The sequence below is a fragment of the Corvus moneduloides genome, chromosome 2 (assembly GCF_009650955.1).
Source record: "Corvus moneduloides isolate bCorMon1 chromosome 2, bCorMon1.pri, whole genome shotgun sequence".
Classification (NCBI taxonomy): Eukaryota; Metazoa; Chordata; class Aves; order Passeriformes; family Corvidae; genus Corvus; species Corvus moneduloides.
In genome coordinates, this window is record NC_045477.1 from 68,808,581 (window position 1) to 68,820,807 (window position 12,227).

The 12,227-nt window shown below is 40.1% G+C and overlaps 1 protein-coding gene across 17 annotated transcripts in view; it reads left to right on the forward strand.

The window, feature by feature from the left end:
• Window positions 1-12,227, forward strand: part of LMO7 (LIM domain 7) — a 132,027-nt gene that overhangs the window by 74,311 nt on the left and 45,489 nt on the right. Inside the window, exon 1 of one of the 17 annotated variants that reach the window (XM_032099983.1) lies at window positions 6,339-6,383. The exons of the other annotated variants lie outside the window; for them this stretch is intronic. The gene's annotated coding sequence lies outside the window, so the exon portion shown is untranslated. Of the gene's footprint in view, window positions 1-6,338; window positions 6,384-12,227 lie in introns of those variants that run through there. 17 annotated transcript variants of the gene reach the window in all.

Consider the following 12,227-nt stretch of genomic DNA (forward strand, 5'->3'; position numbering starts at 1 on the left):
TGCTGCAATTTGGCAACCTATTCCTAAGCCATCAGCAGAGACTGCTGTATCCTGTCCTCATTGGAGGATACTATTGGGTATTCCTCCACCACAATGAGTTAATTTCTTCTTGTAGCTCTGTTAGCCTGGAGGTGAAAAGGAGGGGAGATCTTGGTAATTATTCTGTCTCACTGTTGCAAGATGCACGTTGGTGATGAGACCACTGAGATGACTTTTTGTGTTATTTTTCTGCAATTGTAGTTTGTTTCAGGTAGAATTAAGTCTAATCAAGAGGAGAAACATCCCATTAATTTTATTGAACTGCCTTTTAATTTTTCATCTTGTCTAGATTATCAGTCTTAATTGCAGGATGATGGTAAAGTCTTGGCTTTTCACTGAATTGTAAAACTATGAATATAGTGACAGCACTGTTGCTGTTGGGATTTCTGAATAAAAAAGGGCCAAAAACTTGAGATCAAAAGGAATACTTCCATAGACAATTCCAAGGTAGCAGGTCTGGATGTAGCAGTTGCTAATGCAGCATGCATACTGTCCCATGGCAAGCTGCAGTTGTAGTAAACTGGTGCCATTGACATACTTTTCAGTTTAACCATTAGTTTGATAAATTTGCAATGATTAAATGCAATAATGATTCTCGTTCATAGGGGTTTTGAGACACACTTAGTTTTCAAAAGCTGTGGGTTCCTAGATGAGAGTCTCAAGGTTTTTGTTAATCTTTTCTTGGTGAAAAAGAGTGCCTATTTTTCTTGTAGAAGTCGTGAGGATTGTTGGACAAAGAATTTGTAGAATAATCCCGTCAAGAGCCTGAGGGTTTGTGTTATTTTGGCTCTGTGGTTTGATTGACTTCAGGGAAGGATAGCTTACAAACCACCATGTGTGTTCTTAAGGAGCCCTTCTCCAGTGCTTCATCTGGCTGTACAGCTGGTGAAATTCTGCAGATGGCTAACTGTAATTCCCAAGACTTGATGCATGTAGTATCTTCTTTCTCGTGAGAAGGAAGGTTCCTAATTTAGCATTTACTCATGCACTCATTAAAGATGTTGGGAATATTGCCATGGCCTCACTTGGAGCAGAATTGGATCATTTTGTTCCACTCATTCCCTACCAGCAGACTTAGTTGTAATAGCTTGTTGGAGAGTTTTGGTGATGTCTTAATTGGTGTATTAAGCTTTTTTTTTCCCTCAGTCATCAGTTTTGTGGTACAAATTACATACTTCATGAGTACTGGTGAAAGAGAGGTGTGAGATCATCTGTAGTTCCCTGGCTAGGATTGTTTTCCCATATCATTAATTTTCTTCAAGTTTTTATTCTCAGACTCCTCTAACTTTATAACAGAAACTCCTGAGTGACTAATAGCACATTTGGTTTCAGTTGGGATGCTCAGAATGAATTAAACTCTCCAACTTCAGAGGTATATGGTCAGACTAGCTCAACTTTTCTCCTCCCCCCACCCCTCTTTTTTTTTTGCCTCCCACACAAGTTTTCTAACATTCTGGCACGGCAAGTATTTGGACTTTTACCCATTCTCTCACTTTACAGTAAAGAAGCATTCATTTTTCCAACATTAAAAACTTGGCCAGAAAACCTGGCCCAAAAACCTTAATGTTTTGAGCAAACGTTTAAAAATACCCTCTGACTTAGCTGCTCCAAGTAGCCTTAAATCACTGTTTTCTTTTGGGGTGGAAAAATTGTTTTTCACCCCAAAAAAGCTAATTGAAAAAAGTAATATTTATCCAGTATTATTGATAGCAACAAATTGAATTTAGATATTTCGAATGTTATAGAAATAAACCTGAAGCCATAAGAAACCTGAATCAGAATAGCTGAATCCTTAAGGAACTCCCTTACTTGTGGATGTTGCAGGAGCTGAGGATGGGAAGTGAGAATTGCAGGAAATATGGAAAATTATATATACTTGTCTTAGATCTTGTCTGTTCCCTAAAACAAAAGGGCACATTTTTCCTTAATTGTACTACACTTGGTGAATTCTACTTGATTTTTGTATCCTGTTTTTGGTTTAAATTGTGCTGCTGCTTCTCACCATGTCTTCTGGGAGAGCTGGTTCAAGGGAATACATCTTCTTTCAGTATTCTTTTCTGTTAACCTTGCACAGATTAATATTCGACTTTGCATTATTTGAGGAGCTATTTCCTGGCTCTAAATATGTTTTTACAAATGCAGGCAGATTAAGAAACATAGGAAATAATAAAGTTCAGTTGTATCTGCATATCTCATTCCTTTTGGACATATTTGATCCCTTAAGTTAATAGAGAACCGACTTTAACAGGGAGAAGTCAGGCTCAGTCTGTGTTTCATACTCCTGTGCTCTGTGCGATGAGTGATGATGTTGTGCTCTGTGTTGCTAGGGTAACACAAAGAAACACAGAGAAAATACGGCAAAATTCCAAAAAGGAAGCATTATAATCTTTCTCAGTGCTTCTTATTTGCTCGTGAAATATTTTGCCAGAATATTACTGAGAAAAAACCCAGTAGTTCTTTAAAGCTTTTAGTCCGAAGTGTGGAGACTAAACAAAATGATTCAGTCATGCAGTAGTGATTTACTTCTACTTAAGGACAAATGCAGTGTTACTTCAACTTGTTTCCAAAATCTTTATCATGGACTAAGCTGTTCTTACCTTCTGCCTCCATTTCTTTGTCTTCGCTCTGTCTATCAGAATCTAAATCTCTAAATCTAATTTTTTTTTTCAAAGTCCTAGCTCCAAAATCTGTGCTTTTAGTAATCTGCCTTTAAACTGCAAAACAAAAAGTATTTGTTCTTTAACACTAAAACAGAAGTTTTGAATGAAAAGAGGATCTGGCCTATAGACTGCCCCTATTCTCTGTCCTCCTGTGCAACAATTGGCCAGCACTACATTGGAATTGCTCTAGAGGAAAAAATGAGCCATCGGAAATCTGTGAAGTGATTCCCAGGTGCTGTAAATTCCATGTATCCCCAAAATTCAGGGGGTCTGCTTCTTCTCCAGAAGATATAACTATCCCTCATGCATATACCTGGCATTTATGGGTCTTGGCTGTCCTGAGGAGAGGATGATTGGAGTGGACTGAATCCTGGATTACTTTTATGGGCCAAGAATAGGGCATCTGTAGCTTCTGCTGGTAACTCTGAGTCACCTCTGTGCTGAATTGTTCTCTGAGTATGTGTTATAACAACAGCAGCTGAGCAGATGTCTATTTGGACTGGTGAAACTGGATGTTAGGATAAGTGCGAACATAGCAATACCCAGTACAAGTTACTGTCAGTCATCTTTTTTTCTTCATCAGAGGACAAGTTCATTGCCAAGTATCTGATAAATATTATGTAGCAGAGACTTGGGTTCTGGGGGGTTTTTTTTTGCATACCCTGAGAACTGAGTAAACCTTGCTTTTGGTGTTGTAAGTTGTGCTAAACAGTTTTGCTTTTACACGAAGCACTTATGCATCACTGCCTGTTTGCTTGACACGAGGACAACAAAGGATTACATCTACTGGATCTTTCCCTGGACATGGACTAAGGGAGGAGACTGAACGAAGGAGGTCATTGGGGTGGTTTTTTGTCCTCCCTGTATAGAGAGGCTATAAAAAATATTTCTCTCTGAGTAAGCAATGTTGTATAACCTGCCAAATCCTGGCTCTTCCCAAGGGACCACCTCTGAATGCTTTATCCAAATTGAGCAACTGTGTTAATCCTGGGGGTTGAGTGTAAGAGTGTGCACATAGGCAGTTGTTAGAAGTAGTTGGTAGATGGAAAACTTTTTACCCTAACTTACCTTGCAGTAACTTTTTTATCCATACCTGGAGTTTGTGCAGACGTGTCTCATCAAGGCTTGGTGGGAATTAATGGGGTCAGTATTGAGGGCTATTCTAAAAAATTACCTCTGGTATGTGTGTGTGGAAAGAGGGGATGTTGGAATATTCCAGTTAGGTGTGAGAGTTGGGAGTAAAGAAGACAATGGTTTTGGAAATACTTAATAATGGCAAAGAGGCATTGAGCAGTAGAGAAAATGAGTTTTGGTCATGTCTTGAAAAAAAATGCTGTGAGTTGCCATGGTTGCTGCAGCTTAGCTGAAGCAAATAATAGACTTTATACTTTTTTTTTTTTTAATAATGCTCTTGAACTATTTTTGAGCAAGCTACCAGCTGCAGTTTTTTGTGATTTTGAATATATTTCTAAAAACTTACTTGATTTCACTTAATTGTCTAATTTGATACTTATTTTTCAGCGACTCCCCAGATTTACCAACTATTTGTTTTGGAAAGATTGTTAGAAAAACTGTATGTTCCCCATCTTGACTTCTCTTCAAATTAATCTACAAAATTTATACAATATGGTCTATATTTGTGTGGGGGAATGAAAGTCAAGGATCTTTAAAACTAAATGCAAGAGAAGTTAATGTAGATAGTGATCCTGATGATCAACAGGCTGAGCTCAAGTGTGTTGATTCTTGAGGTACCAGGAAGGAAAATGGTAGAAGGGGGTAACATTTAATGTAATCATTGTGCAAAGGTCAACTGAAATATGTACAGGTTTTTAGAAAAGAAAAAAGGCAGCAGTGAGATAAAAGGAGAGATTCAACAAAATCATATACTTCCAAATTTTAAATAGCAAAACTTGGGAAGATATAAAAACCTATCGCATATGTAAGTACTGATATTATAGCTATCTATCAATTTTTCTAAAATACTGTGTGTATGAAAGTGCTTATTTTTCTTGAGAAGGAATTAATTTCACCTCTGAAATTAAAAAGTCCTCTTGAGCATGAACAAAGTGGTTTGAGAACTCTTTAACACACTGTGTGAGCTGAGAGTCAGCTGCACAACTTCTAGTACTTTGTGCAGAGAGTCCATCTTTTCTCATAAAAGTCAGTGGGTGTTCTTATGCTTCTTGGCCAAAGTGTATGGCATGTGACACATGTGAGTAGATTTCAGAAATAAAATGCCTGCTGTTTATTTTTCTGTAGGTGTCAGTCTAGATCTGGAAATGAAAGTACCCAGTACACGTTGGGGAAGCATTCTAGTTTTGTCCTGGAAAACGAGATACACAGTTTAATTGCCTGTAATTAGTGAAGCTGCTGAGTTTTTAGAGGGAGTTAGGAATGGAGGAAGAAAAAGACACAAAAAGGGACAAATCAACAAATCTACATTAATTATTATAAATTTTAGAACCATTTATTTTGGAAAAGGCCTCAGAGATCATCCAGGCCAACTTTAATTTTCTTTAATAGAGATTAATATTTGAACAGGAAGATGCAGGATCCTATCAGCCTCATTTTTGTTGCAGCAACAGCTTGCAGGGAGTGTTCCATACCACTTGCCCTCCTCACCCCTCAGACAAGAGCCAAGGAGTGCTCAGGTTATCATCAAGGCTCTTCTGCTTGTTCTTCTGGGGGGTTTATTTTTAATTTTTATTTGACAGGCGTGCCTTCTTCCCTACAGGATGCTAGTTTTCTCTTTGGGAGAACCTCTAGATTAGACTGGAACATGAGGAAGCTGGCAGAGATAGACCACCCAGGGAGGGGTCGGAAAAGAGTGTGAGGAAATGGATAATGTTACAGTCTGGTGACTTGCCAGGGTTGATGCACTTTTCTAGAAGGGCCTGTTTTTGTTTTGATAAGAGATTTCAGAATGGCATGGAGGCATAATGGGTGAGATCAGCAAGGAAGCACCGTGTTCAAGAGGCAGTGGGAGAAGACAGGCTCTGAAGCCATGGATGGTGATGTGTTCCCAGGGAGGGTGTTGGCTGGCTCTGTTCCCTCTCTGCCTTTCCCTTCTTGAGCATCTCTCCTCCACCCCTCAGCATTAGTAGGCAGGGGTGCGGGGTGGAGACAGGCTGCTCATTCATCAGGGCCCATGGAGCTCCTTGCTGTCAGCCAGGGGTTCTGTAGGGGCACGGAGAAATGCCTTCTGCTGTCATTTTATACCTGACTCTCTGTGCTGTTATGATGTGAGTGGCATTGGGTTCAGTGGATGTGTTGCTATGGAAAACGTATGTGCTTTTTATAGTCAAATAGAAAGGTGTGTTTCCAAAAGCTGTTCTCTAACTCTGCAGCCATAGCCTGGCTGGTTTATTTCCAGCATTCTCAACTGTGGCTCTCAGGGTTGAATATCGATTTGCTAAGAATCCAAGTGCTGGAGGAATGTCCTCATGTTTCTGTACCCATGCAGCAACCACATCTTCCATTGGAGCCTTTCTATTCTCAGCAGCATGTGGGAATTCAGTGAAATACGATAACAGCAATATTAATAGCAGCTGAGTAGGTGGCCAAAGAGGTTGAAATTTAGCACAAGCCTGCTGCTAGTTGGACAGGCAGCACTCATCTCCTGCGCAGCAATACCCGGCGGGGGTGCAGGAGCCCTTCAAATCCTCCAACATCTTCCTCAGAATCGTAAGTGAAGCTGGTCAGTGTAGGGCTGGAGAGCCAGGAGCTCGGCAAGGAGCTGGGGAGTGGGCTTTTCTGCAGTCTGCTGATCTGCTCCAGCTCCCAGGCCAGGGTATGGCTCTTCCAAGTCCTTCAAAGGGCATCTTGGAGGTGTGACTGCTGCCTTGATGGATGGAAGCTCCAAGGGAGGACACCAATACTTCTTTTTAAACAGCAATCTCTTCAAGTCCTGTGTTTGTGAGATCTGTAGTTCAGAGGAAGGGACAGAAAACAGAGTTGGCAGCTGTTGGGATTTCTGAAGTATTCATCACCAAGGGATGGGTTTGGCACTGGGCAGGGAGCATTTGTCACTGGCACATTCCTTTCTATCAGTGGGAGTGTCTCTGTTCCTTCTTTCTCCCCGTAAATGGGTTCAGATTGGTCTTATCTTTTTGGAGGGGACCACATGTATTCTTGGCAGCTAACCCTCATTTTGGGTAGGAGGAATCTCTGTTCAAACTTGCTTCTTTGTTTGTTGGTTTTGTTTGTTTTTTCTTTTTTTAATCATTGATTGATAACTATATTTAAATATGTTTCTATATGAGAAACAGACCCTTCTCTGAATGGGATGTTGTAAAATAGTCTTCCAGAATTTTGTTCAGACTTCTGGTATCTTGGATGTGGTCTTGAGCTCCACATTGTTCTTCCTGGAAAATAATAAAGTGAAATGTTAAAGTAGATTTGGCATTGTGAGTTGCTTGTTGCTGGAATTTAATACATATTGGGATGTGGGGAAACAAAACCATATAATGTGTCAGAAAAATAAAACCCAAACTATTGAGTTTATTGTTTAAAAGTTTTGAAACAAGTCAAAAATAAATGTAGCTTCTTAAAATGCACTGCTCTTTTGTGTGGAGGCACTGGAGAGGTGTCTGTAAGTGTCAGTGGATATATTTTATAATTGGTTAAAGTCTAGTTCATGAATTCTTAAAAGTACTGTGGCCTGCTAGCTCCTCTAAGGTGTATGATTGTCTACTTTTTTTTTTTCTTTTAAAATGCCCCAAAATTCATTAAAATAATCCCAACAAGCTTTCCTCACTCCTTAAAAATAGGAAGCAGAGAGCACCTCCGTCTTGGGGTCATCACACAGGGGCTCTCACAGTTCTGGTGTCTGGAGCAGAGTCCTCCTCCACCAAGCCCGCTGCCTGTGCCCTTGCAGCAACATGTCTCTGCCACAGTGCTGGTGCAATTGCTTGTATGAGCATGGTCTAAAACAGACCAGCAAGCTAATTTGGGGGTTGAAAATGTATAGTAGGAAAAATCCACAGAAACAGGTGTAGCCCTCCGGCAGCATAGAACCACAGTGTGATTCAGGGTTGTGTTGGCATAACCGTGGGGGCAGCAAAGAGGAGTGGCTGAATGGGAGAGGAGGACCAGGAAATCCTTAAGCTAGAACTGCCGCCAAAGCCTTTGTGTTGTCAGGCCAGGGCCTTGGTGACTAATTTTGCTGTTTAACCTTGAGCAAACAGTGGAGCTGAGAATAAATTCCTTGAGCTGTGGCTCAGCGTGCTGATCTGCTGTGTCACTTTGCTTTATTCTTGTAGAGTGGTCTTTGTTAGAGAAACATCTGTTGGTCTCTGCTGGCTGGGAGTAAGTGATGTTTGTCAATGTGTGTTGTGCTCAAATGTAACAGAGGTAGTTTGTCTCTAAGCATATCACGCACTAGCAAGTGAGAGCTATTCCTGTCCCATTCATCTTTTTTCTATTTGTTCAAGGATTGACGTAGATGAGATGATTTACACAGAAGGTATTATTTCTCCACAGGTGGTTATTTCACGTCTTTTTTCATCAGTGTTCAACTCGGATTTATGTGGTTGTGCTTCACAATTACTATTATAATATCCCCCACGTGTTGTTATCTCGTGGCCTTTAGACTTTCATGAGGTGTTTGGGAGATCTTTTCCAGGGTGGCTAATCTTGAAGTTGTATGTAAACTTTTATTAATGCCACTGCCAGCAATTCAGGTTCACACTTTGTGAATTAGGATTCTACCTTTACGGTTTTGAGACCTCTTTGTTAGCTGGAATTTGGTATTGAGGTCAGCATAGGTAGATTGGTGTTTTATTTTTCTTTTAAGCTTCAGAATGAAGGCTTAAATGCTGAGACTGTGGCAGGAGCAATGAAGTATTTATAATAAAATTCTTCCTCCAAGATCTTAACTGCTCTATTTAGAGACTTTCTTTGCTTAGTTCAGACTTCTTTAGCAAAGTTTTACTGTTAACAAAGGAGATATAAAAAAAACCTCTGGGAAGACAGAGAAGTTAATGTTTAAAAATACACAAAGTGATTTAGTAAGTAGTGTTGCATTTTCATGTGGAGAGGAACTGAATTCTTTCAGCAGATTAGTTTTAAGATGCAGCATTGGCTGTGCCTGCCTGAGCAAAGCAGCAGCCCACCTAAAACTTTCAGCATAAAGGTATTCACCTATTCAAACCAGAAATTGGGTTACCCCGACTATTTTCATTAAGAATATGGTTGGCATCAACTAGGCTCTGTGAAAACTTCAGATGAAAACAGGAAAAAGGAGACTTCTTTCACAGTAACCAAATGTAGGGTCGGCATTAATTTGCATTGATGAAGATACTTTAGCTAGTGAGCTACCCCTTCATTTCCTAAAATAGTTGTTGTATGAGAAATGTCTCTACAAGCAGTTGTGTGTGCACTTCAGTGCTGTAGACTTATGTTCAAAATAAGGTTATAAGTGTCCAGGAGTGTTTAAAAAGCTTAAAAGCTACATTGCTGAAGTTCATGTACTCCATCTTCTAAATGGTTTATTCAAATACAGTGTGAGAAACTGAGTGTGTGAGCCCTGTGTATTTAGAGCCAGGATTGCAAAGGGGAGTGGAACAGAGAGCAGGAACTGTTAGATAACAGTCAGAAAAGTTGTAGGGTCATGCCTCCTCTTCCAGCAGCAAAGAATTTGCTATGCTTGAGGTTGGTGCCTCTATCTTGTCCCCTCCTATGAACCATAGTTGTTCAGAGTTGTACACAAGACCCCAGATGAAATATTTGCATAGATTGCACAGTAATTACATTTTTATAACACTTCATGAGGAACTTCTGCATAGCAGAATTATTCCATTTTGTGTTTTTGTTTACTACAATTGAGTTAAAAGCCTTGTTTATTTTCTGTTTTGATGCTCACAGGAAAAAGCCATTCCCCCTAAAAGCTCTTCAGTTTGTATCACACTTCTGACCAATAGATATTTTAAATGGAGTGTCCTGGAAGGGAATTGGGCAATGGCATGTGCAACTAAACACAGATAAGCTTGGACAGATTGTACATAGAAAAGGCTCTAAAGGCTCTTATTTCACTTGGAGAATGTTACCAAGTGGATCCAAACTACATCTTCTGCAAGTTGCATGCCTCAGAAAAGATGTAGCTGTGAAATTTGTAGGTCAAAAATGACTTTTAAGACCTTTTAGTAAGGTAACAACATTGCTTCTTTAATCAGAATTTCTTTTTGACAAAAAAAAATATATATACCTGTCATTTAACACAGATTCTAGGGCAGTACATTCATAATTCAGAATCATCCTTTTCCTTGGTTAAGTACCATGAAATAATTACTACATGCATATAAATGAGGAACAGTGTTCTAGATCAGCAGGGTTTCTCTTGGTTTTCTTCTCCTCTTCTGCTGAGACTATGTCTATTACGACAAGTTGTTGAAAAGGTTTACAAACCAAGAGATGCAGTTCAGAGAAGGAGAGTAGTAATGCAAGTGAAGAAACTTCATGAATGAAGAGTAAACAACTTGTCTTTTTGCCTCTGTTGTTAGCAGAGTAAACAGGAATGAAGCAGGGTTTGTCATTCGAGTCTGTGAAATATCTCCCTGCCTGCATTTTTGGTCTCAAACAGACTCATTTACCTGGATGTCCTAAGTTTTGTGTTGGTTTTAGGCCAATTACGCAGACCTAGTGTATTTATGGTTATTCCAGTAAAGAAAATATATTGAAAATAAAGACAACTGAATATTGCTCCTGTTGCAAAACAGTTGACTGAAATTATCCCAGAGAACTCAAGGAAAGCAGAAGTGGACATCATTGTGTTCAGTCATATAGCTTGTGTCTATGCGAAGGCTGGAAACCTTTTGGATACATGCTCCTGACAGCTAAGGGCAGAGTTTCTCACTCCTTATTAGGCTGCTGAAGTTGGGGAGCAAACTTTAAGGCATCCTTAGCAAGGGCTTCTGCTTTTATAATTGCAAACAAAAGCAGAAATTCTGCTAACAAAAGGCATTGAGGGTAAAGAATGCAAACCTTTAAAATGCTCTCCACTGGGTGTGAGAAGTGTAATGTTGATATAAGAATGGTTTTCCATTCTCTGCTTGGTAAATCATCCTGTGGCACCTTAGGCCACAGCTATGGTGTGCTCTGGAACATGGACACTGGCAAAAAAATTAGCCTACTGAAAAAAAGGGGAATTTTTTTTCTTCAAAAATAGTCTGTAGTGAATAATGAATAGCAATCCGTTTTGGAACGGATTAAAAAACAAGCAAAAAAGTGTAAATATTTCACATTAAAGGAGAAGGGTTCTTCCTTATCAGTAGGAAAGAGGTCACTGGCTACAAAGCCAGAAGCATCTCTGGCATGAGATACTAAGGGAGCTGCAGGCAAGGACTGTGCAGGTCAGACCCCTCTCAGGACTTTGTGTTCCTGATAGCCTGATTTCTTTATGGTGTGGGGATGGACAAGGCAATTACAGCCGCGGAGTGGGAGTGGGTGCTCTCAAAATAGGAAGAAAGAGCAGGAGGGATGGTCCATGTCCCTGACGGTTGTCACATCTCATTGACTATTCCATTTCCGTGAAGAGTGACGCTTAGGCTGACCGGGCCCTGTCCTCATTACACTAACTCGTAACTGTTTCCTAAATAGTTTATTCTACTTTTTTTCCTGTGACCTTTAACTAGTGTGTTCCTAGACAGGCAGAAACAGAATAGGTACCTTGATACATTATTGGTCTGACATGTTATCGAGCTCTGAATAGGTTTTTCTGCTGCTGTATGTGAAGTCTCTGCTTTTCTGTTTGAATCTCTTCACTGTGCTGTGTGTGAAGTTTGCAGCCAAACCAGATCCAAACCAAAGTGTGGGGCAGGTGAAAAGTTGCTTTGGTGTATTTAAGCCATTTGCTCTTCCATAACTGCTGGCACTGCAGGCCGCAATGTTGTTCAACAACTGTCTGCAGTCTAGCCCTGAATATTTACACCTGAGGACTAGGTCTGGGGACTAGGGGGCTTTCGGAGCCTCCCATTTGAGAAGTTTCTACTTCTTGTTCTTAAAATGAGAGTGGGAACACTATGACTGTCTATTGGTGAACTTCCCAGGTGTGCTACAGACTGGTTCCCTAAGGTTAGTGATTGCATATGTATTTAGTGGTTTTTGAAAAACACGTATTTATAGAAAAGAGCCCATCCTTTCAGCCTTGCATCATCTCTCTCCAGATGTCCCAGTTTCAGTTTCTCATTTTTTGGTCTGAAAAGCTTACTCCTGGCTAAAGTATTCTCTGTTGTCTGAGGCAAATACTTCAGAAAACAATACAATCAGGAAAATAGTTACAATTGAATCTCCTTTCATATGGAATTAAAAATCTGAGATTGTTCAGGCTAGAAAAGAGAAGGCCCAAGAGAGACCTTGTAGCAGCCTTCCAGCAGCTAAAACAGCCTCAAGCTAAAAGCTTGAGAGGGACTTTTTCCAGGGACATGTAGTGATAGGACCAAGGGGGAATGACTAAACTGAGAGGGTCAGTTTAGCTTGGATATTGGGAAGAAATTCTCTGCTCTGAGGGTGGGGAGGCACTGGCATGGATTA